General features: G+C 40.0%; 1 protein-coding gene across 2 annotated transcripts in view; it reads right to left on the bottom strand.

The window, feature by feature from the left end:
* Window positions 1-27228, bottom strand: part of MSRA (methionine sulfoxide reductase A) — a 242063-nt gene that overhangs the window by 196050 nt on the left and 18785 nt on the right. The window lies entirely within an intron of this gene.

Raw genomic sequence — 27228 nt, 5'->3', positions numbered from 1 at the left:
AAACTTGGGAAGGAGATGTTTGTTGTAGGCTGCTCTGAAAAGCAGCATCATGAACTGAGCTGGAAATGTTCTTTATGTCTCTGGGCAGGAGAACTATTCATACAGAACAAAAAAAAAAGTAGATTATATCTAGATATATATATATAGATATATATGTACACATTCAGGTCACTTTATTCAGTGGAGTTATTTAAAGAAGTAGAATATTTTACCAAGGATTTGATCAACAGAGTTTATATAGGCTGAAAGCAGCAGCAAAATATCTTCTATTCATTCCTCCCAATGCCATAACTGGAGTGAGCAGCGTGAACTTGGGAAGTAATTCAGATAAATATGAGCATGGAAGTGGCCAAAATAATTCCTCCATCATTGCCTTGAATCTATTTCTGATTCAGTTTTGCAAGGATAACATCAGCACATTTCCACCTGCTCTTCCTGCCTGGGAGAGAACTTCAAGTCTGTTTGCTGAAAGATCCCTCAGCATGACTTTACAGGTGCTCGTTGAGTAAAATTAATAAAATCAATAAATCATGCATTCAGCTACTTACCTATTGCAATTAACTCAATTTCAGTCCTCAAAATCGTATATTTTTAAGCCCCCAACTGGTTTAAAATGTCAATCACCATATTGAAAGGTCTCTAAGATATACTGGTCCAATTCTAATTAGAATTAAGATGAAATTTTGTGGAATGACTTTGTTGAAGTGAGATTTAATGTTAAAACATTTTCCAGAAAAATAAACATTTATATGCACCACGCAGCACTTTGGAAAAAACTTCAAATACTATAAAAGGAGACAACACCTTTTTCTGAAAGTTTTACATAAAGAACATAAAAATAATCTTGTAAATGGAGCAGAGTGAATATTTACCACCCCTATGAAACAACAAGGTTTTTCATATGTTTAAAATGTAATCATTTTGCTCTCAGTAGTTACTTAGGCAAAGCAAACAGAATATGCCAGTGAAACAGAAAATTAATATACATCATATTTCTCCATGAAATACAGCATTTCTCCATAATTCCACTGGCTCAAATTTAGAGGCTGATGTACTCAGTAACCCAGAGATTTACCATAAAAGCTTCCTCCATAGAAATATGAGTTTTTAAGAAGCTGAACTGCAAATATTTGAGTTTTTTTTTAGCAGAAGGGATGAGTTAATCTTCATTCTATTAACATTAACTCTTGGAATCTGAGACAGCATCTTGCTGGCGTATTTAACTTCGGCATTGAGGCAGCCAGAAATCAACAACTGATAAAACCAAGAGTCAAATCAGATCCTTGGTACTGGCATTTACACTCAGAATTTGCTTTTGAGTCATAACTTGGAGGCAGGATTATTTATGATGCCATGTCAAAGAGACACAGACCTTTTCATGAGCTAAACCCACATTATTTGATGTCACACTGGGTTTCCCACCTTCTAAACATTCCCATTATCTGGAAATTCCCTTTTTATGGCAGCAGTTACTGAAGTTCAGATGTTTCACCCCTCAGTATCTCAATGTCACTCCTGAGGGGGCACATTTACAGTTTTTATTACAGGAGAAAATGAGTGCTTTGTTATTTCTAAATATTGTGGCCTTTCCCTTTCCCCCTCTAATTAGGGGAGGGGAAGGATTTCATTTTTATTGATTCTTTTTAACTGTGCTGCAAACCCTTTATTCCTTTTCTCTTTTTGATATTAACTCCTTACTGATCCAATGCTTTTTTCCCTCCCTCCTGTAGGAATTCCAACCACAAAGGAGCCCCTCCAGACAAGAGGGACATTGAGGGGCTGGAGAGTGTCCAGGGAATGGAACGGAGCTGGGGAAGGGGCTGGAGCACCAGGAGGGGCTGAGGGAGCTGGGAAAGGGGCTCAGCCTGGAGAAAAGGAGGCTCAGGGGGGACCTTGTGGCTCTGCACAACTCCCTGACAGGACAAATGACAGGACAAGAGGAAATGACCCCAAGGGAGGTCCAGGTTGGATATTAGGAAAAATTTCTTCATTGAAAATGTGGTCAGGCACTGGCTAGGGCAGTGCTGGATCCCCATCCCTGGAGGATTCAAAAGAAAGGTGGATGTGGCACTTGGGGACATGGGGCAGTGGTGGGTTAATGTGACGGTGTTCACAGGGGTCTTAGGTTGAGGGAAGAGACGAGGATTTGACTCCATGTTTCAGAAGGCTTGATTTATTATTTTATAATATATATTATATTAAAACTACACTAAAAGAATAGAAGAAAGTATTTAATCAGAAGGCTGGCTAAGAATAGAATAGGAAAGAATGATAACAAAGGTTTGTGGCTCGGACTCTCTGTCTGAGCCAGCTGGGCTGTGATTGGCCATTAATTAGCAACAACCACATGATACCAATCACAGATGCACCCGTTGCATTCCACAGCAGCAGATAATCATTGCTTACATTTTGTTCCTGAGGCCTCTCAGCTTCTCAGGAGGAAAATCCTAAGGAAAGGATTTTCCATAAAAGCTGTCTGCGACAGGTTAACAGTTGGATTTGATAATGGATTAGAACTCCTTTCCAACCTAAAAAATCCTGTGATCCTAGCCTAAATCATCTTTTACTGCCACATGTCTTCAGCTTTAGGGAACACACCATCCATGGAAACACCAATATCAGAAAAGGCTCAATGAACACCTGATCAAACCTCTCCCACCACGTGGCAGAAGTCTTACCTACAAAAAATAAAACTGTTTCTCCACCACTCTGTCATTCCCTGGGCCAGCACAGCCACACCAGGACTCAGCAGTATGCTCTGCACAGACAACTTGGCTTTTATATTCTATTTATAACAATAATGTGGTCGTGATGAGATTTGAGACTCCAGGAGCTGAGAGAAGAAACCTCAGGCAGGGCTTCTGCTTATCCAGAATAAATTCTCATCTTGTTATAGAGGATCTTTGGATGGCTCTTTTGTTATTGCAGAAAGAATCTGACAGTGTTGATAACAACACAACCCTGGATCTTGCAGTGCCTTTGAAAGCTCAGACAGAACCTGTCGGTTCAAAAAGTAACAGAGAAAATCTTCTCCCGACTTTAAATCCCGTAAAGAAATCAACGCCTCCACAAAAATAGAGGAAAATGCCTTGAAAAGCCTTTGAAGGAATAAAGAAGCAGCAAAAAAAACTCAAGAAACAAAATCCTCACTGCTTTTTAGGTTACATACACAAAATCCAGCAGTGCAGGAGCCAAAATGTTAAAATTAGTGCTGGTGCCTGAGAGAACCCTGAGGGAGTTTGCATTAGCACAACAAAAGTTTGCTTAGAGCAGCTTTGATGAAGTGAGCAGGCCCTGCTCCGAGCAGGAGATGGAGTTACAAGGGTGTCAAACCTGCTGTGCAGACTCTTCTGATGGTGCCTTTCATGGAACTGGGGGAAAAAAATTATTTGCTAACATTTTATAGCCTCCTCGTGGTGGAGGAAATGCCACAGTGCAATGAACCAGAGTAGGTCTTCCCAGGTGAAAGAATAAAATATTTCCAGGTGTTTAAGGCAGGTAACAGTCACTGATGAATGGTCCTAAATTCATCATAGAAATAAAAAAAGCAAATAAAAATACTAAGGGATAACTGAGATATCCCAGTGCTGTTTGCAGCACTCCCACAGCAATAATCTACAACACCTCTGCCTTACTTCCCAAGCCAAACAACCAGGCAGAATCCAAGATATTAACAGAGTAATTAAGAGCCAGCTACATCATTTCAACCACTTCCAGCAGAAAAGGATCTTAAATTCTAAGAATTCTAAGGGTGCAGAGCTGTGCTGAACTCATCACTGAAGTGAAAGCTTCTAAAAAGTTTTGAGGTAAATTAGAGCCACACAGTTGTATTTTAGTACAGAAGCACAAGAATGAAGGTGTTCATATTAAAAACACTGAGTGCAAGGTTCACCACGTGCTCTGACGGTCAGACACTCCTGATATTCAAATTATTCAAATCATGGAATGGTTTGGGTGGGAAGGGACCTTAAAGCTCATCCAGTTCCACCCCCTGCCATGGGCAGGGACACCTTCCACTATCCCAGATTGCTCCAAGCCCCATCCAACCCGGCCTGGAACACTTCCAGGGATCCAGGGGCAGCCACAGCTTCCCGGGGCAACCTGTGCAAGGGAAGAATTCCTTCCCAATATCCCATCTATCCCTGCCCTCTGGCACTGGGAAGCCATTCCTTGTGTCCTGTCCCTCCATCCCTTGTCCAAAATCTCTCTCCAGCTCTCCTGGAGCTTCTTTAGGCCCTGGAAGGGGCTCTGAGCTCTCCCTGGAGCCTTCTCAGAATAAACAAAGGATTGTCCAGCCCGGGCACAGCTGCCCAGGGCAGTGCTGGATTCCCCATCCCTGGAGGGATTTAAATCCCTGTGGATGTGGCACTTGGGGACATGGGTCAGTGGTGGCCTTGGCAGTGCTGGGAGAACACTTGGACTCAATGGTCTGAAATGGCTTTTCCAGACTAAATTATTCCATAATTTTCTGATATGAATAAACACCAGCAGCATGTCAAGAATCCCTTTGTCCCAGCATTGCTCTATTCAAATAATTCATTCAAGTCACGTTAAAACCCTGAAATCAGGTGCTCAGAAGTTTGGAAATACCAGAATTATTCCTGTCCACATCCATCCCAGCAATCCTGCTGGGTGTCCCCATCCTGCCACCGACTCCATTTTGTCATTCCAACTTTCTGGTAGGATCTCAGCCCTGTTTTGTGACCAAGAACTTACTCTGTGCTTCATTTTAAGCCAGCACCTGCCTGTGTGCAAACTCTTTGCAGCTACAACTGATGGCAGCCATGGAATTGCTCAGCCAATGCTGCAGGTCCCAGTCCACCTCCCAACCCTCCAGGTTTTACAGCTCACAAGAGCCACCTTTATCCACCCAGCACAATTAAACTTTCATAATTTAATGTACAAAAGCAGAGAGTTATTCCAACTGCTTCATTAAAACCTCTGTATTTGTGATAAATCAATAAATAACTGTATTCTATTTAGTATTCAACCTGTTTTATGAACCTGTTCCCACGGACTGCCAAGATCAAAGGAAGTTGCCAAAGCTTTTCAGAGCACAGGATGCAAAGTTGGGCTCCACAATTTAATTGGATCATGTGGAAAATGCACAGAAGCTGAAATTGAAGTGATGATCACATTTTATCTTACCAGGGACCTGCAAGAACACCCAGCAGCACAAGGACTGAGGACAACAGGGACAATATCCATCCCCTTCTTCCTGCACAAGCCTGGAAACCTTGCCAGTCACAACTGCAAGAAATCAAACTGGTTGTTTCTTATTTGCTTTGTGTATGTGGTGATCAATTAAATTGGAAAAAAATGCTACTCATTTTGATTTGACAGAAATTCAGGATTCTGTGAAATGTGGGGTTCAGGGCACTCAGCACACAGAAACTTACTCTGAGAAAGGGAGAAGGTTTTTTAAATATTAATAAGAGAAAAAAAAAATATTTTGATTCAGAACTGCCAGGCAGACTCCTTAGGGAGGACCTGGGACAATACTGAACAACAGGAATTTGGCACCTTCCAGTCCCAGATCCAGAAAATTCATGTATTGAGAAGTGTGCCATGACTCCTGCCAACCATCCCACAACTTCCTTAATGCTGTCTACAAGGCTGGAGGGAATTAATGACAATTGTCATTGTGTCCTCAGAAAATGACAGGCATTACTACTGCAAATCTCACAAATAAATGCCAAAAAAATCATAAAAGGCACCATCACGGGCTCGAGTCTCATTTTCAGTGTGCAATCACATTTGAAAACTACTCATTTAACAGCAAATGCATAAATACACAAAGTAATCATTTTTATCAGGTAGCTTGCAAGGTATGAGTCTGCATCTTAGACCTGGCTTTCAAATTAACTTCTCATTTTTTTTAAATTACAAAGAGTGGTTTCTGCCATAATTTAGTACACCGTGAATGTTGTATCTAAATAAATATTCACTTCCTGTCTAAATATGAAAATAATGCTTTCCCTATCACATAAAACTAATTATTGGAGTTTTGCATGGCCATTTTTTTCAAAATTGCATTATGAATTATTCATTATGCTGAGTTTAATACAGTTATTTTAATGATAATATCTCATTGAAAAAAAGTTTTTGAAGAAGAATTAAACACATCTTTAAACAAAAGAAACAAAGGGTACTGAGTTAAAATCATCCTTTTGGTAGTTTCATGGAGATTAAAGTCACAAGCAAATAGAAACTAGGTCTCTTCAAAACTAGGCAGTTCTTTGGCTCCAGGGTGACACTTCAAATTAAAATGTAACAGCTGAGCTAGGAGACAGGATTTGAGCAGAAAATATTTCCTTGGAAGCACTATATTGGACTGGGCAGGTGGAGAGGATTTGAACTTCCACCTTCAGATTTTTGACAATTTTTTTACAGTGAGAATGAGGGTGAAATGTGAATTTTGGAGACTCATGCTGAAGGAGGGGGCAACGAAAGGACAATGCCCTGAATGACAGCTCATTGTCACTGCTGTGTGTAGGAAAAACTTTACATGGAAAGCCTGGCTTGGCTTCACACCTTAGAGAGTTACAGAATTCCAGAATGGTTTGGATTATAAGAGATCTTAAAGATCATCTTGTTTCAACCCCTGCCGTGAGCAGGAACACCTCCCACTACTCCAGGATGCTCCAAACCCTGTCCAACCTGGCCTGGAACACTTCCAGGGATGGATTTTCTATTTATTTGCAAGCTTTGTTCCCTCTACTGTTTCTCACTGATCACAGCTCCTCTCCAAATATCAACTGAAGCCTATTTTTGGCTGCTGGAGAAGCAGATGGAGTTTGAGACTGAATTAGACACCACCAGGACACCCTGATCCATGTCACAAGAGCCCCTGGAGCAGAGGAACTGAACTTTCCTGCCCCAGCACCAGTGTGAGCCCTCACTGCTCTGTTCCCCTCAACTCATGCCATCCTTCCCGCAAATCTCCCTGAGGAACAACAGGGACATGTGGAACAACCACAGACTCTTTGTGTGGCTCTAACACAGAGCTACAAGCTGGACGGATTTTTTTACACCTTCGGCAGAAGGAGATGAACAAGAAATAAGAGAGAAACACAACCAAAATGGATATTAAATGTCACAGAATCATGGAATAGTTTGGGTTGGGAGGGACATTAAAGATCATCCAGGACCAACTCTTGCCATGGGCAGGGGACACCTCCCATAGACCAAGATGCTCCAAACCCCATCCCAACCTGGCTTTGGACACTTCCAAGGAGAAATCTTCTCTCCTTTGTCTTCTCCAAAGTCTTCCCAGCTTTCAGCAGGATAAATGAACAGTCTTGAAGACATCTCAGCAAAATGATTCCTCCATTAGGCTCCAGTGGCCAAGGAGAGAAGGTTCCCATTCCCCCACAAAGAGGAAAAAGAGGATCAGGTGGTAACACACATTCTCTCCTCCTCCACAGCAGTAATTCAAGCCAGTTTTCTGCAATCAAACTGTCTTAGGGCTTTTTTCTTTTAATAAAAAGCTTTTTTCCCTCAATTTTTCCTGCAGCTGAACATATATAAAAGATCAAGATATGAGGACCATGGATTGTGTGTTATCTTCTGCGTCATTATATCAGATCTGTCTATCAAAGCTCTCCTTCACCTCTCCCCTGCCACAGTTCATTACAAGGACCTGTTCTTTTATGACTAAACGATGGAATAATATTAATCCCTGCCAAATGTAAAAAGGGAGATATGATAGCAGAATTTAATAAAAATACTTTTATTTGCCAAGGTATTTTTCTGCAACTATCAAATGGAATAATAGCACATCTCAAGACTCCCAAAGAATGGCAGCGTATTTTCCTCAATGAGTTAAAATTTTATCTTCAGCCCCTAGTTGTACAATTCATAAAGGCTGAAGAGTCAAATCATTTTTTCTAAAAAAAGTCAGATATTCCGATAAACACAACTCATATTGGAAATTATTTTATATTCTCAGTTACTGTTTAATTGTTATTCTATTAGGAAGGGACCATCTGGGTCACTGAGTCAATCCCATGCTCCCAGCAATATACACTGGCCCTTTAATTTATGCAGCATTTCCACGATTTGCCTCATTACTGCCTTTGGAAAGCCAGTCCAGAACTTGATGTTTGCAATTTTTGGAAATCCTCTTCCAATTTTCAGGTAATCTTGTTTTTGGCCAGTATTTATTTACTGCTCCAAACTGAAAGAAGAGAGATTGAAATGAGATGTGAGGAGGAAATCCTCCCTGTGAGGGTGTTGAGGCCTTGGCACAGAATTCCCAGAGAAGCTGTGGCTGCCCCTGGATCCCTGGGAATTTCCAAGGCCAGGCTGGACAGGGCTTGGAGCAACCTGGGACAGTGGAAGGTGTCCCTGCCCATGTCAGGGGGTGGAACTGGATGAGCTTTGAGGTCCCATCCAACCCAAACCATTCCATGATTCTCTGGCACCCCAAGCTGATGCGTTAAAAAGGAGAACTTTAAAAGTCATGAAAGATGGCCAAAAGAGGGGAGCTTAAAGGAAAGCCAATTTTTTCCAATAAAAAGTACAGCTATACAACATCCTGTCTAATATCTTCTCTCAAAAAAAATTATTTATTTCTCCCCTTGGATAATTACTGAGTAATTAATGTGGACCTACAAGGGCATCATCCCAGGGCTTTGCCAACACCCAGCAGAGCAGGTTACAACTGAGCCTGTCCCTCTTCAACCCCACAACATTTATTTCAGTCAATCACCTCTCCATGTCCTGCTTGTCAGGGAGCAGCAAGGACGGGGCTCACCCCTGTTTTGGGGTGAAATTTCCTTGTGAGTGCTTTTCACAGCGTTAAATCTCATGCAGAGCAACTTTTGTACAAAGAACCTCCCGGAGCTGAGGATTCATTAGCATTCCAAAGGAAGTTGTTCCAGCAAAGATGATTAAGCAAATACCCCTGCGAGAAGCGGAGAGTTCTTTGAAATGTCTCTCGTGGTTCAAGGCAGCGTCTTGGAAAGTGCAGAACGATTTCTGAACTCCCCAGATCTGCAGCAGGAACAGATTCTTGGTGAGCTCGTTCCCATTCTGACAGGGTTCTTGCTACCCTCATCTAAACCATGATTAGAAACTGGCACTTTTACTGGGACAGAGAAAATCAGTGTGTAAAATGTAAATAAGTACAAAATGCTTTCCCTTAATTAAAAAAATCCTCCTCTGGATCGATGAATAGATTTATGTGACTTTGTTTTTTAAAAAATATGGAAAATGGGCAAAAAAAGTCCCTTAAGCCAATTATGGCATGAAATGGTACAAAGCTGAGAGATCAAGATTTTTCCAGCATTGGAGTTTATCATCAATAACTTTTTAACATCCCCAAAGCTTGCAGTAACTATAGATATAAATGCAAAGGTTATGTCTTCATATGTGCTGCTTCTGCTTTGTTTAAAATACAGTTTGCTTTTAAATGCAGTTGTAAATAATATTTAATATTAATGCTCACAAGCATCCATTGTGCAGGGATTGTGCTGTAAGACAGAGTGGAATCATGAAGTAGATTAAGCCAAACTTAAAATCCTAATAAAGTAATTAAATTAATCAAATTAATCTCAAGACCCATTTGGGCAGTGAGCAGAAATCAGGAGTTCAGGGGCTTTATAACTCACTGGTATAAAAGGACATTTAGAAGCTTTTAATCTGGTACAAAGTGAATCACAGAATCCCCTGAGCTGGAAGGGACCCACCAGGATCATCGAGTCCAACTCCTGGCCTTGCACAGGACACCCCAACAATTCCACTTAAAAAGTGTTAAAATACTGACAAGTACTGAGCAAATAAAGAGGAGTGAATATTTAAAATATATATATATATATAGCTGCAGTTTTCCCAATTACTAAGTGCATGAAATGAATACATAAGTAGGGAAAACCAGATTTCTCCATGCACAACCTTTTTTTTTTAACTGACTTCAGCTGCTAAGGCACTACAATTCCAAATCAGCAATAATTATGGACATTATATTAAATTTATCTTTATTAAAGAATGATTAATACAACATATAACTTTAAAATTATGCTAAATAAATTTCTTTTAAATCAAAAAAATTCTAACTCAGTAACTGTCTTAAAGGCTTGGTAACTACTAAAGAATGTGTGATGCAAAATCATAGAATGGTTTGGGTGGAAGGGACCTTAAAGCTCATCCAGTTCCACTCCCTGCCATGGGCAGGGACACCTTCCACTGTCCCAGGTTGACCCAAGTCTGGCCTTGGACACTTCCAAGGGCAGCCACAGCTTCTTTGGGCCAGGGTCCCACCGCCCTCACAGCCAAGAATTCCTTCCCAATATCCCATTTCTCCCTGCTTTCTGTCAATTTGAAGCCATCACCCCTTGTTCTGTCACTCCAGGACTTTGTCTGAAGTCCTTCCTTCTTTCTTGCAGGCTGCAATAACAGAATTATCACTGACAGACACAAACCAGAGAAAATTTTTATGTAGCACCTTTGCTGTCCTGGCAGGCACCCCCTGCCACAGACCAAGAGTAATTTTAAACAGAAACTACAAAAAAGGGATGAAAACCTTTTGGTACTTGTGGATAAGGTGAAGCTACTTAAAGACATTTTAACCTGTCACTTCTATATCATAATCATAATCAAAATCAAGGTTTAGCGTGCATTTACAATGCAAGGAACAAGGTGGGCTGACTTGGCAACCAGGATAAACCCAGGTGTTTATGGAGTCAATGAAGAAATAGATCTGTAGTTAGCAGAACCTTCACTAAACTAAAAGGCAGAGGGAGGCCATTTGTGCTTGAATTTGTGAGCATGAGGAGCATGAATGTTCCTAGGCTGAATAATGAACCTCACTGGTGCTCTGGGGCTGTGGTTTATGGTTCCTGGAAGCAGCTGCTTTGTATTCAAACGCAGGATTTTATGCAAGCTTTTTAAAAGATACTTTTCACATTTAGTGAAACCTCCTGATATTAAAAATGTGGGCACATCATATGCCCTAATTTGGGGAAGGTACTCATGAGTGAGATAAACTAAAACTTTGCTGCTCATGGATTGTTGGGGGATCTGTTTCCAGCATAGGAGGAATCTGAGGGTCCTGCTGGGGATACTGGGGGTACTGGGAACCCCAGCAAGGGGAGCTGCCTGCTCATGGTGTGGTCAGTGATGAGGAGGGGACATTCCAGCTTTTATTGGTGGCTTTTCTCTCTGCCTTGCGACCTTAAAACCTGTCCCTTTAAAATTCCACATCTCCATCCTGTTACAGACATCTTTTATGAAAAATCCTTTCTTTAGGATTTTTCTCCTGAGAAGCTGAGAGGCCTCAGGAACAAAATGTAAACAACGATTATCTGCTGCTGTGGAATGCAACAGGTGCATCTGTGATTGGTCTCATGTGGTTGTTTCTAATTAATGGCCAATCACAGTCAGCTGGCTCGGACAAAGAGTCCGAGCCACAAGCCTTTGTCATCATTCTTTCTTTTTCTATTCTTAGCCAGCCTTCTGATGAAATCCTTTGTTCTATTTTTTTAGTATAGTTTTAATATAATTTATATCATAAAATAATAAATCAAGCCTTCTGAAAGAAGGAGTCAGACCCTCGTCTCTTCCCTCATCTTAAGACCCCTGTGAACACCCTCACACCATCCTGCTTTTCCCAGTTGTGCCACAGCTCCCCTGAAAGCCTCAGGATCTCAGTGCACACCTGAGTTCTGCAAGTCATCCTCCTTCCTTCCCTTCTCCCACTCCTCCATTTAGATCTCCTGGGGCTCCATTCTCAGCCCCTTTTCCAGCTTTCTTACTCCTTTATCACTTTACCTCAGGAGGAATTTCAGCCATAGGGAGGGGCTGCCCAGGGAGGTTTGGAGTCCCCATCCCTGGAGGTGTCCCAGGAGTGACTGGATGTGGCACTCAGGGACAAGGTGGGGATGGGTCACAGGTTGGACTCGATGGTCTTTGAGCTCTTTTCCAACCCGAGTGATCCTGATTCTATAATTCTGCCTCCAATTCTTTATTCTGTCATGGTCAAATTGGCCTCCTGACTGTCAGCCAGACCTTTGGTAATATTGCTGCTTCTATTCTTGAAAGAGAAATAATAATTAGCAGATCTTTTAAATTAACATTCTTGCCCTTAGTCCATAGAGCCAGGTCAGAGCAGACCTTATCGCATTTCTTCCTATACTGCAAAATATTTTTTCGTCATTTTTTCATTTTGTCGTTGACTTTCTGGCCACTAAAAACTCTCTTGATAGAGACAGCTCAGAAAAACAAAAAAATTCAATTTTACTTTCCACAAAAAAAAAACATTTTTGAGAGAGAGCCGTCTATATTTAGATGGGTGGGCAACTTCACCTTCACATACCTCCAGATGACTCTTCCAATCTACACTACCCTACAATGACCCAACACAATGCAAACCTTCACTTTTTAGTTTTCATTTTAAATAAATTATTACCAAAAAACACCAAAAAAACCAATTAAAAAAAAAAAAAATCCCCCCAAAAAAACCCCTGCAAATGCTTCACAAGTAGTATTAGCTGTATGTTTTTGAAACAAAAATAGCCACAGCAAGAAAAACTCCACAAAAGGAAAATATTCTTCACAATGGAAGTAGTTAAGCACAAGAACAAGGTGCCTAAAAATTGGATTAAAACCTTGGAGATTTTCAGAAGTCAATGAACAAGGCCCAAACTTTGAAGGCTGCCTTGCTCAGAGCAATGAACTGAAGTATAAAAACTTCCATAATCCCTAACCTGTCTGGAACAGTATGAAATAATGATATTTTAGTTAATCATTGTCTGTTTTCAAATTTAAGCAGGACAACAACAATTTTAAATGGATAAAAATACTTCTAGATTTTAAATATCTCAACATTTTTACTTCTTTTACCTTCCTCACTTGATTGCAGGTATTTCTGAACCCTAAAACACACAATAGACCAAGTTGAACTAGAAGTCAGTTCACAATCTGGCTCTCCAAGAGAAGAGCAACTTCCTAAAATATTTTTCATCCCTATTCCATATCCCCCAGTGGTTCTTCCATGAGTTTGCCCAGTCCCTTTCAGGAATGTGGACACTCACAGCTCACAAACTACAGCTGAGATTTATGTCCTGTTGTCCTTTACAGCTTTAAAGCAATTCTGTACCAGGCTGATTTTTTTACAAACACTAAACAATAATTAACTGGAAAATAAAAGCTTTTAGAGAATGTTTTTCCTTAGTCCTAATTCAGTGGGTGGTTTAATATGAAGAGGTGCCTGATCACTTCCCCTGCAGCAGCTGTGTCATTTCCACTCTTCAAAAACCCATTCTCCAAACCTGCCACTGGAATTTCTCTCATTAATCGAGCTCAATAAGTCCTCCAAAGCCTTTGGTAAAACAGACACTAGATTACATTAATTAATCATTTAAATTTTCTTCTGATTTTGCTTCAACTGCCACAGGCAGCTCTGCCTCTTCAAAGGTACCTCCAGTGCCAGCACAATAACTACAGTTCAGAAGGGCAGCAGGAGAATTGAAGCTGAGGAACATTAAGGGAAAATTTGAGCCAATTTATTTGCATCATATATCCTACCAATTATTGCTCTAAGTGAAGTTAAAACCCCCTCCTGCTCTGACTTCATTTGCACAAAACAATAAGAAATTAAGGGGTGGGGGTGCAGGAAAGTATTTCATTTTTAAGGGATGCCTCTCCTGAGGATACATAAAGGGAAAATATTTATTAACCTGCATGTCTCAAACCAGGTGATGGCACATGAGGATTCCTCTTTTCTGAATTTAAATTGGTTCTTCATTAGAAACCTTTTCAGAGATTTGCTGCAATCAAAACCAGCAATTCAGCCCTTTAAATGCACAGTAACCTTCTCCTGCTGCTTCCCAAAACTCATCCTCCTACCTGTGCATTCCTTCTAATTCTACTTGTTAGTAAATAATCTCTTTGATAATTGAATATGTTTATCCATTCTACTCAAAATTTAGACACAGTAAAAACAAAAATGCACAGTACAAACTATTAAATAACTGCAAATAATTGTAAATAATACAACACCATTCATCAGTATGCACTGTTCATAAAAGCCCTTTTGATATTGTTAGTATTAAACTGATTTACATGGGTAAACTGAGAAATATTTACCTTTATTCTATGTATCAGTGGTTCAGTGGTTCAGTGGTGGCTTGGCAGTGCTGAGTTAACAGTTGATGATCTTAAAGGTCTTTTCCAATCTGGCCCATTCTGTGATTCTCTAATCTTCAAGAATCAAAGACCTTTTTAAAAGTGAGGAGTCATCAGCACCAATCACTTAAATCAAAGACCTGAAAAATTCTCATTTCTTGGGCGATCACACCTGTTACCATTTCACACAGAGAATGGCAGACTCTGTGAAGCATCCAAACATCAAGAATTTCTAGAGGTATCATGAATTCCCTCAAAAACAACACTGAGGATCAGACACCCAAAATCCACTGTCACCATCAGGCGGTGAATCATCAGTGTCTGGTCTCAAACAAAATCCAATAGCAGGACACAGTAATCTCCCATTCATGTGTCTATAACACCCATTTGTAACTGCCTGTATTTATAAAAACCACAAAAAGCAGGGCACAGAATGTCACTGTGAAACCTGTGCTCTGCCTTATTGGCTGAGAAAGAGGAGTGACCCCACCAGGAGTTAATAACCTCCTTGTAATTCAGTCAAGCACAAGAGGTTCTGGCATATGGAGTGGCAAAAAAATAGTGTGAGCTCAGTGTGTGAGGTCACTGAGCTGTCAGGAACAGAAGCAGAGACAAACCAACAAAAAACCAAAAAAATCAAGAAGCTGAGGAAAAAAGAAAAAGGAGAAAAAATCTAATTTAAGGAAATTTAAACATTAGATCCAAGCTGGTCTAGTGGAAGGTGTTCCTGCCCATGGAGGGGGGTTGGAAGGAGGTGATCTTTCAATTCTCTTCCAGCACAGGCCATTCCATGATTCTGTGACCCAAGAGAGTCCTGCTGTGCATTTTTCTACTCAAAAAGTGTGACCAGGACCAGGAACCTCCCCAAAAGCTGTTTTGAGTGTTGATGTAGTGCTCTGTCAGCTGAAGGAGTTTAACAGTGGTCAGACTGACTCAAAATCAGAAAACTCATTTTGGTTCTTCATTAGAAACCTTTTCAGAAATTTGCTGCAACCAAAACCAACAATTCAGCCCTCAGGAAGTGGGAAAATACTTAAAAATTTTATGGGAGAGTCTAAAAAGATCAATCAACAATATTTAGGGGTTCAACACCCATCTTGGTGCTAACAAGAGTTATATATTATAGCCTATCACAGACAGAAATGTATTCCAGTTGTGATCCTGGGATGGGTCAACCAAGCATGGGCTGAGCTCCTTTCTGTCAAGTATTTGAAAAGTTTCTAAATATTCCCCACCCTGTTCTCACCTCACTGGGGATGTGTGGATTGAGAGGAGCTGACTCCACAAAGCTAATGTTTTGAAAACATTAAATGGAATCCCACTGGGAAATTAAATGGAAATGTCACCTCTAATAATGGGAGAGCCCCTAAAACCGAGGGAACAGAACGCTTGTGCTTGTCCCACACACACAGACCCCAAGGATGGGTTCTCCAACTTATCCAGAAGTTTCTACACATGGAGAAACTGCCCAGTTCATGAACTTCTAAAGCAGGAGAGTGAGAAGATGGCTCCCACAAGCAGTGAGAACACAGAAAAGCTGTCTGACATGGAGGAAATTCACTGGAACCCACGGCAGCACCTCTTACTTTCAGTCACTGAAGGATGCAGTGTGGAAGGATCACTGAGGGGTGGTATCAGAATGAATCATTTGAGATCCTATTTTCTTCATGTAGGAAAAAGCCCATTATTTATTCACATAACTAATTTTTTTACAGTTTTCACAGACCCTGTGTGCAACACCAATTGGTTAGTAGCTTCCTTGCCAATTACTCTTTTGGTTAGTAAAAGGCATTTTACTTATCCACCAAATCTCTCTATTCTTAAATTGTTTACGGATTTTTTCACTGATTCTCATGGGATAGATCTATTGTTTATGCAGGTACCACTCATTTTTCTCCTCAAGAACAGACTGTTCTCCTCAATTTATTTTCACTATGGGAACTTAACTAGCTGCTTATCTGCACTTAGAAGTGACAGGCTAGCTGGTAATCTAGCAGAGCAAGGCCTGGTTTTATGAGGCCTTTCTTTTATAATTCTTTTACCTATCATGACAATGTGGAGCCCAAACCCCTGCTCACAGTGGAACAAATCCAACATTCAATCCAACTGCTCAGGGTCACCTCCAATCAACTTTTTGAATTCTCCAAGGCTGGTGATTCACACTCTGACTATGAAGAATATTTTCCTTAATGTAATCACGCCTTTCCCTGTCATGGTTTTGCTGTTCATCAGGAAAACAATTGATAATCATCACTGATGCAGAGCTGGAGGTGTGATAAATCCTCCGTATCAAACACGGCTCAGGAAGCTGCTGGTCACACACAACAGCTTCAGCTTCCAAATTATTTTCAAGCAGAGTGCCCATTGTATGGAGGCTGATACATAAATAAATCAGGAGTGGTGATGCCAAGCACAAATCATATATGTGACATCCAAAAATATCCATTCCCTCATTGTGCACTGAGCAAACACCCCTCGAGAAAGACATCAGAACATTATTCACACTCCTCTTCAGCACACAATTACAGGTGATGTTACAAACCCCATAATCTTCCAATTTGGACAGGGTCTATCAATTTGGAACTGTTCCTGGCAACACTTCCAACCTGACTGTCCTGCCAGCTTACCTGGAGTTTGGGAAATGTCCTGCCAGCAACCACCTGAGCATGGCTGTGAATGGCTTCTTGTTATTTCAGCTGTTTCTGGACTGCTCCTTCCCACTCCCAGAAAGTCTCAGGAAGTGGGAAAATACTTAAAAATTTTATGGAAGAGCCCAAAAAGATCAATCAACAATATTTAGGGGTTCAACAGCCATCTTAGTGCTAACAATGACAATAGCTTGATGAGGTATCAGCCCACATTCCCAGCTCCAGGAAATTCAAATAGATGTTACCACTGGAGTTCCTTGCTAACATTTATTTATTGCAAGTTTATACATATCAGTGGCTGCAAAGAAAGTGGATATGTGGTAGAAAGTTGAGTGAACTGTGCTTCCCCTTTATTTGGAGAAAATAATTGTGTAACATGCTCATAGAAGAACTCCCAAATTGGAGATTAACGTTCGAGTGCCACAAATCGAGAAAAACTCAGCTTTTATTTGTGAATTCTCAGAAAGCAGGACAAAGCCATGAAGGAAAGGAATGGGGAATGCTGTAAAACACAAAGTACTCCACGAGCAGAGATTTATAATTAATCAACAAGAGGGATGCAGCACTGTTTTACAAGGCAATAATCCAGTCCCATTCCCTGAGGAAAAGCCTTGGAGAATGAAGGCCAAGTAGCTTTTTCAAACAAGGCAACTGGATTATTGCCCCATAAAGCAGCACAGCTCTGTGATTATTACCTTGGTGCTACATGCCCTTTTTAAAATGGTTTTCCCCCATAAATGTTTAAAACCTCCCAAGTAAAAAAGATCAGGGGAAGGGAAAGGAGACGTGGGGTAGAAAGCAACACATTTAATGTTTTGTTCTAATTTCCTGGAAAATACCAAGCACGCGACGTTAAAGAAATGCTTTCAATCAGGGTTATTACAAATAGCAGCAATAAATCCTATTAATAAGCAGCATACTAAGATTTTATGTCTCTCTTATTCTCCACATGTTGTTTCCCCTCTCTGTTTGTTCCCTCCCTTTTCCCACTCTCCCAAAAGCAGAAGCATTTTTCTTTATTTACAATTTTTTGTAACATTTCAGTTTCACTTTATATTTGATACACCAACCTCAAAACAAGGCATAGACTCAAATATCACCCGGAATCTTATTAGTAACGGCTAATAAAACTTCAAGCCACAATTACCCTTTGTCCTATACTAAAACAAAGATATTTTTTGAGAGCACAGAGTCTTGTCCCCTTGGCTGAACCCTGCCTTGACCTGTGACAACTCCACGTGTGCTCAGGGTCAAAAATCACTTTTATTTAGAACAGGCATATCCAGGACAGCCTGTCTATGTCCCATCAGAGCAGTAATCTAACAAAAATTCAATATACCAGCTGAAAAAAATATTCCTGGTCAGAATATACTGAATACTCCAAGGATGGGCTAAATTCTTCACGTGTGAATTAAAAGCAAAGCACCAGCTGCATTCACAGCACTAAATATGCACAATTCACTCAATGAGAACAGGATCAAAATAAGAAAATTCAGCAGACTCCCTAATTCTTGGTTTCTGAGAATATTTAGACATGTCCCAGCTGCCTCACTAGTCTGACATCTATTCAAGGTACCGAATTTGAAAGAAAATAACAAGTGCAAGTTTTACAAATATTTCCTGTCTAAAAACTCTTCTTTCTTCCATTTGAAAAACTTTGCAACTCCTCTCATAAAAAATTTCTTTGTAAAGGCAAACAAGCAAAACAAATATGATTTCGACTGATGTTGTTTTGAAAACATTCAATGGAATCCCACTGGGAAATTAAATGGAAATGTCACCTCTAATAATGGGAGAGAAATGATTCATAGGCAGACTCTAACATTTTAAAATATGTTACCTACGTAATTAGAGGAGCCTGATTTTCCAAAAGAGCAGTCTCACACACCTTCCAATAAAATCAAAGCCCAAATACAGGCTGTGAAAGCCACTTTCAACATATGTGCTTCAAATATTTTGTCATAGCGCAGGAATTAAATCTGGGAAGCCCTGGAAGCCTGTTCCTGCCACCTCAGGCATGGAACTCACAGGGTTCCAACTGCTTCAGGAATGTCTCTTTGGAATAGCTGCTGACACCAATGGCAAAATGACAGCTTGGTTTCACAATGTTTGAGCTACACAAAATATCTGTAATCATCTTTGTGACCCCTTAAACTTAAGCCATCCCATTAAAGGCACTGGGACTTTGGAATCTGCAACTGCTTGAGCAAAAAAAAAATCATCAGATAAAGAAGGTAACACTTCCCAGGTGGGAAGGGGAGAAGAAGGGTTTAATTTTACTTACTGGCAAACAAAACAAATTTGTAAAAGCTCAAGTTTTATGTAATTCAGACAGAAGCTGTGCGGGGATAGCAAATGCTCAAGTCCCACCATTCCAGTCCAATCTCAGTACAACCTGAGTGAGGTGCAAGTTTTGACTCAGCCAAAACAGAGTTAACAACACAGAACATTTTCTCCAGGCTCTTCAATTTCATACAAAGCCAATTTTATCTGAAACTGCTAAGCAGTATTCATAGGTTATGAATAAAACTATTTAAAGGGTAATCTGAGGGAGCCTTCCCATCAATATTAAAGCCATTGCACATTATACTGAGTTACTGGAGAAGGATATTCCTCTAACTGCTCCCAAACTGTGATTCCCAAACTAGGAATTGCCGGCTGGAATATGGGATCCACAGGTGATCCATGCAAAGCTTTATTTTCAGGAGTATCTTTGGCTCTGCAACTCTGGCATAAAGTTTTAAGCCTTTCTCTGCACACCCACAGGAGTGAGGAAAAACCCTTTTTTGTATCATTTGTTTTCTCATTAAGGAGCCAGGATCTGGGGGCTTTTTAATACAGCAAGTGGGGTTTATTTGCAGGAAAAGGTGGGAACATTTTCATCAACTGCACTGAATGTCTCAGTTCCCCCTTCTGTAATTGCAGCATCTGTGGGAGGCTCTCTTTGGGGTGGAGCATCATGGAATGGTTTGGGGTGGAAGGGACCTCAAAGATCATCCAATCCCACCCCCTGCCATGGGCAGGGACATCTTCCACTATCCCAGGTTGTTCCAAGCCCAGTCCAACCTGGCCTTGGACACTTCCAGGGATCCAAGGGCAGCCACAGCTTCTCTGGGCAAGCTCCCCACCCTCACAAGGAAGAATTTCTCTATATTCACAGCAAAGCCTCCCAGCTTCCCACTAACAGGAAGGAATTTTCCATGCTGCTGCCATCTCTAGAGGATCCTTAAGGACAAGAACTTTGAGATGTGAGTGTCTGATCCAGGAATACAAAAGTATTCTGGACAGAAAGTGGCAGGAGAAAACTCAGGTGCTCCAGCAGAAATCCCAAATGAAGCAAATGGTGCAGGTGCCCTTCAAGGCAGCAGAAAGACCAGTGGAGGTCCTGCCTTTCAGCTCATGAATGGTTTTAGGATCACAGGAAGCACACTCCAAGTTTTCCATCAGGTATTTTTGACTTCTGGGTCACACAAGCCTCCCAGTCTAATCCTGAGACACACAAATGACAGATTTTATTTTATTTTTTTATTTTATTTTATTTTATTTTATTCTATTCTATTCTATTCTATTTTCACACGTCTCTCAGAAAGGTGAGTGAAGGATCAGCATGGCCCTTGTTGCAGCATTAAACAAAAGCCAGCCTGAAGCTCAAAGGCACTTTTTAAATCTAATAACTGCTTTCACTACCTAAATCTATAAACTTTTTACACATAAAAATGACTTGTAACAAAAAAAAAACCTGTGTATTTGAGGCAACGTGAGAAACTGCAGCTCCCACCACAGGCTTTTAAGGAAATGCTTCACTACAGGGTGGGCAGACAAGGACTTTACACATTTCCTTGGTTTATTTTTAACCATTATAAGTGAAATTTGAATTATTTGCTAGTAAATAATTACAGAGTTTTTGGTCTAAATGTCACCCAGAAACTCAAACTGAAGCAGGTGTACAAACTGAGTTGAACACCAGAATATTTGGAAAAATTATGAGAAAAACAAAAGAATCTTTAAACAAACTTTACGATTCCTGATTATAATGCAAGAATGTAAATGGTTTCATTATCTCAAAGAAGCACATAAGCAAAAAGTCTTTCACCACACACACACACAAAAATATTTATATATATATACATATTGTATAGATGCATACACACCCCTCTCATCTTTAAAAAATCTTCTATATGAAAGATTAAGTTTAATAAAACACACCAGTAAGTGAAGAATAATTTTAAAAAATGCATATAAAGACATTGCAGTTACCCAAAAACAAAGGAAAAAAAAATTTCTTGAACATAAAGAAAAATCTAAATATGCTAAAAAATTCCAAGCAAGTAGAGGGTGCAATTAGCTTTAACTGACATGCAGCCATAATACAATAGGATTACTGACTCTTAATATGCTGTCCAAAATTAAATTAATTTAATTGGCTCTGTTCCCTCATACCCCAGGAACACAGGACAAAGATAAAACTCTCTTTCCCTGCCAGCACAGGAGGTTGATCATTTGCTACAAAGCATGGAGGGCAAGGAAAATCAATGCTGCAGAGTAAAAGAACTCTGTGTAACCAACAGATTTCTGTTCCTAACAGCAAAAGAAAAGTGACCATGTAAACTTGGCTGGAGTCACTTCTTGGCAAGACTACACCTAAAAGCATTTTTCTCATCCCCCCTTTCTTTACTAGGTTTTCTTCCTCCTATTTCTGTCATTTTTTGCATTTTTCTCACTGTCTCATTATGTAAATTTTTTTTTTTTCATTTTCAAACTACCTTTGGCTGCTGAATACCCAAAAGATTTGTTTCAATGAGTTCCTTGCAAAGGAAGCCACAAAGAAATCCAAGCCTGGCCACTCCAGGGCACGGGGCTGTGCTCTTTCACAATGAGACATGGTCAGGAATGTTTTCCAGTAATATCAGGCATAATTCCTGCCAGTGGGATTGTGCCACTACAGTCAAAAAATTTTCCACTTTGACGCAATTTAGCAGAGAAAAAAAACAATGTTTTTATCATGCTTCTTCTCTTATTCTTGTAATATTAATTTATATGGAAGATCTTTTCATTGTAGTTTAGTGAACTCAACCAAACCATTCCAGTTTCCTCTGGCATTCAGTAGAAGTGTTGTGTCCGTATGAGGGAGACACTTTTCTTGGGATGTGATTAATTGCTAAAATGTGGATCTGGAAGTGTCTGAACCATCAGACATGGACCAGGGAGGTGCCTGATCCCAGAGGATGGAACAGGTGAGAGGAAATGCCACAGACAAAATTCTCCACATTTCACAGACAGCTCAAAGGGGACGTCTGCAGTCAGGAGCACTGAGATTGTGATAATGACAATTCTGAGGACATTTGTCATGCAAGGGACACGCAAGTTTCATGTAAAAAAAAATTACAAAAGAGCACAGAAAACACTTCCCTTTTTAAAAATAAAAAAGTAGAGTAAGAAAAAAATCCTAAAAGTTCACAAAGAGTGATTAGAGTACTGTGAACTTCGTGGTACTATAAGGTCATAAAATCCAGAGATGTTGTTGGATTAAAAAATCCTAGAATGGTTTGGGTCAGGAGAGACCTGAAAATCCCACCCCCTGCCAGGGGCAGGGACACCTTCCACCAACCCAAGCTGCTCCAAACACATCCAAGTGGCCTTGGACACTGCCAGGGATCCAGGGGCAGCCACAGCTTCTCTGGGCACCCTGTGCCAGGGCCTCACCACCCTCACAGCCAGGAATCCCTTCCCAATATCCCATCCATCCTTGCCCCCTGGCACTGGGAAGCCATTCCCTGTGTCCTGTCCCTCCATCCCTGGTCCCCAGTCCCTCTCCAGCTCTCCTGGAGCCCCTTTAGGCCCTGGAAGGGGCTCTGAGCTCTCTCTGGATCCTTCTGTTCTCCAGGTGAGCACCCCCAGCTCTTCCAGCCTGGCTCCAGAGCAGAGGGCCTTCAGCCACTGGAACATCTTTGTCCTCTTGTCTCCAACCTTTCATACATGTCTTTGTCTTTTTATGCTGCTTTTAGGAGAAAATTATTTAGAAGATTCTGTGGTTTTTTGGGAACTATTCCACCTGCAGCTCCAACAGCTTGGAATTAGATAATGACCAGAAGGGCCCAGCTCTGGCTGCTGACTCTGAGGGAAAACAGGAGTAATGAGTCCCACACATCCACACTGCAGATCCTGATGCTGGCCCAATTCTCTCATGAGAGTCCAAAGAGACCATTTCAAGTTAAAAATCTTACAGAGTAACAGCTAAGACCACAAGAAAATGAATTTACAAGTTGTTAATTGAGCGTCCATAAAAAAATTCTCCCTTTTCATCAAGACACATTGGGCAAAGTGCATCACTCTTAAAATTGTTGCCTAAAAATTTAGAAAGGTTGGAGAGAACTGGCAATAGTTGGGCCTTTACATTAACATAAACACATCAAATATTCATTACAGCTGAGCACTCATTATGTCAGCAGCTGAATTAAATAACAAGAATAATGTTTCCCAACTATAAAAATAAGTGCCACAACAGTCTACTGCACCAGAGCAATTTTCAAGAGGACACAGTGAGACAGTGTTGCAGGAACCACATTGTTCTCTTCGCTAAAACTGCTTCATTCACTACAAATATATTGGCTTTTAACAGTTCCTTTTCAGATAAATTTCTACCAAAGAGAAAGAATTATGTTCTGCAGCATGTATCCATATGAAAGGAAAAGCATTATGCTGGGACAATGGGGTTTATTGCAACAGCAGAATGTATCTTAAATGCAAAATATACCAACACTATGAGTTTACCGGTTTAATCATAGCTTAAAAAAAAATAAATACAGCAGACATTACAAAAACTCATTTATATGAAGTTCTTACACTGGGTGAACAAAAACAGAAAAGTAGAGCCAGAAGTGTAATGGCAGCAGAACAAAACATCTCAAGCCCTTGAAATGCATCACAGCTGTGAACAACTAATGGAAATACTTATAAAATATAAATATAAAGGCACAGATATAAACAAAAGCCATATAAAAGTTAGGTAATAAAGCCATTAGGACAAGGAGGAATAGCTTTAAACCAAAAAAGGGTGGATTTAGATTAAATAGAGAGAAGGAATTGTTCCCTGACAGGGTGGGGAGGCCCTGGCACAGGTGCCCAGAGAAGCTGTGGCTGCCTCTGGATCCCTGGAAGTGTCCAAGGCCAGGTTGCACAGGGCTTGGAGCCACCTGGGATAGTGGAAAGTGTCCCTGCCCATGGCAAGGGTGACACTGGATGAGTTTAAGGTCCCTTTTTAACCCAAATAATTCCTCACTTCATGATTCCATCATGTCAATGAAAGCAACAAATCTTAACCAAGTAAAGAAGAGATCCTCTCTTTCCTTGAAGTCCTTCCTGCCTTCCCACCTCTATTTTTCAGAAAGAAAAGGGAAAACTAACAAAGATTTCACAGCCAAGGACAGACCAACACAACTCTCTCCAGCTGGGAACAGATTATAATGGAAACCCATGGGCAAACACCAGGCTGGTCTGAGGAATGGGAAAACTGCCAAAAACAAGAGGAGGCTACAAATGCTTGGAGATTTTATCAGTGGATAAAATCAGTGCAAAACTTCCCAACCTACCATGTTCAACCATTTCTACCAAAACAGGTCAAAATAAATTGAGATTTTTCTGAGTATGCTCCTCCTGAACCTACACATTTTCTCACAGTCTGTCCTCTCCAAAGCCTCTGCAGGTGCTTTAATCTGGAATGGAATTTTTATTACCAAAGTCACTGCCTGTGGAAAATGAAAATTTGAATCTTCTTAATTAACGCTGTACTGTCTGTAGAGTTCTTAGTTTTTACTTGCTGTGCATTAGATGAACAAGAAAAGACTTTATTCCTATTCCTATTTGTAGGACTGGGAAAAACACATCAGTGGGGCTTCCAAAACAAAACCACACAGAAATCTTTCACAGACCAAAGCACTTTTACTCTGTGTCTCCTCTTACACTGCACACTTGGTGTTGTGCTGAGTTGTAAAAGGCATGAAGGTTTGCATGGAAAAATCAATACAATGGAAACCTCTCAGTGCTGAAATCCGAAGTTTGCATTTGGAGAACGAGGACTAAACCCTTGTTATGTGTCAGAAAAAAAGAAGGAACTCTTACATGCATTATCCAAGAAGATGGTCAAAGAAATTTTCAGCTTTGATGCAATTTAGCAGATAAAAAAAAAAAAAAAACTATGTTTTTTTCATGTTTCTTCTTTTATCCTTTTAATATTAATTTATATGGAAGATCTTCTCATTGTAGTTTAGTGAACTCAACCAAACCATTCCAGTTTCCTCTGGCATTCAGTAGAAGTCTTGTGTCCGTATGAGGGAATCACTTTTCTTGGGATGTGATTAATTCCTAAACTGTGGATCTGGAAGTGTCTGAACCATCAGACATGGACCAGGGAGCTGCTGGATGTCCCATCCCTGGAAATGTCCAAGGCCAGGCTGGAAGGGACTTCGAGCAACCTGGGATAGTGGAAGGTGTCCCTGCTCAAGATCAGGGATTGGATATTCCCTGATTTCTCTTCTATTAATCTGCTGATTAATAAAATAAGAGCACACAGAGCAAACCGTGCTGCAAACACTGTGCATTTCCTATCTAAAAACCACAAAATTTAATATTACAGAGGTTGTAACTTCAGATAAACCAGAATTGGACACAGGTTGAAGAGGTCAGCAGCAAACAGGAGAAAAGATGACACCAAGACTCTGCCTGATCCTGGCAAACTTAGCAAAAATAGGGGATTAAACAAATGTAAAGGAAAGACAATAATGGGATTTTTTTGTGTGACCTACAATTTATCCCTAAAAACTTTTTCAATTCCATAGCATCCAATAAATTTGGAAAACTGCTGTGTTGACTCAGAGGGACAGATGTACACTGGGCATAACTTATTTACAAAGAAAAATAGTAAAAACATTGATGTCCATAATTATTAACAGTAAAAGCTTCTACTATTTCTTTAAAAATTTCATTAGGAAAATTATCAGAATCAGTCAGATCCTAAACAACTGTAAGCTATTTCTCATCTATAAATATATGACAATATAACTTAAAATTACTACAAATTAATATTTTTATATTCTCACCATTTTTTCTTCTATTTTCCAATTATTTATGGTCAATAAAGAGAGTGACTCACAGGACTGATAGGACAACATCCCAAATCATCTCCTAAAGGTGTTTATGCCTCCACAATGACTCCAAGAGTTACTCAACTCACTTAAATGACATTTTAAGAGTTACAGTGGATGAAATAATATTGACTTTGCTCAAATTTTTTGTGGCATGGATAAAGACTGCGGCTTATATGGAATAAAGAAGTGGAATTCCACCCAAGTCAATCCCACTTTGCCAAGAGGAAACACCTTGGAATGGTGGACTACAAAATAAGCAATTATTCTGGATTAATGGTAAAGAATAAATGGAAAATGGAAAGAGCCTTAAAATACATACATCAAATATAACTTTTAAAATTTTTTATTAAATATCGTTATAGACACTGAGGACAGCTCAGCACATGGAGTTCTACCATATGCAGAATCTCAAGATAACCTCCCATGGCCATGGGAATGCAAAATAACACCCCAAACCTCTATAAACTGCATTTTAACATTTGTATTATTGTCCTACAACCATTTTTAAGGACAATCCACAGTCATACTGAGAATTGCTCATCTCTTCCTTGGCCAATAACCACAGGGGTTCAGAGTAAGCGCTGATTTTTTAAAATGCTTTGATATATCAATATTAAAGGCACAAACTAAGCCCATTCCAGGCCCATTTTGATCTCAAACTACTTTGACACTAATTAAAACAGGAGAGTAAACCTTTGTTTATGTTCTATTAATCACCACAAGTGAAATCAGACATTGGCCCATCACAGTATCAAATGTGATGCTCTAATGTGAAATATTATCTGTGATTTACTAACAAAAATGAAGTTAAACCCCAACCACCAACCCTCACCTCCACACTGAAATATGCCACGTTAAGGAACTGTACAATCCAATCTAAAATAGATATTAATGATTCATTAAGAATTAAACACAAATTATTAATTTATGAAGTTATTAAACCTATCCAATAATTAAGGATCATAGATTAATGGTGGCAATGAATAATCAGATTAAAGTATCCAGAAAAGTCCAGCTGATAAAGAAAATACATAAATACAATAAACCACGTCAAATTACACCAGAAATTCCATTTGCATGCAATCCAACCACTGTTCAGGTTCCAACCATTTAAACCTTGCTATTCCAATTTCATTTTTAAATTACCAAGTTGGGATATTTTCCAAAAAATTAGCACTTAGATGAACTTTCAAAATCAAAGAGTTCAGCAGAAAGAAAAATATTTTATTATGTAGGCCAAAAGAAATGTGCAGTGGTGTGTATCTCATTTAGGAACCCAAAATGCACTGATGAGATATTTCAGAGATAAA

Source organism: Melozone crissalis, unplaced genomic scaffold (assembly GCF_028551555.1).
Source record: "Melozone crissalis strain CALT ecotype California unplaced genomic scaffold, PUWL_Pcris_2 ptg000106l_1, whole genome shotgun sequence".
Taxonomy (NCBI): domain Eukaryota; kingdom Metazoa; phylum Chordata; class Aves; order Passeriformes; family Passerellidae; genus Melozone; species Melozone crissalis.
This window is presented reverse-complemented; position numbering and strand designations above follow the sequence as displayed.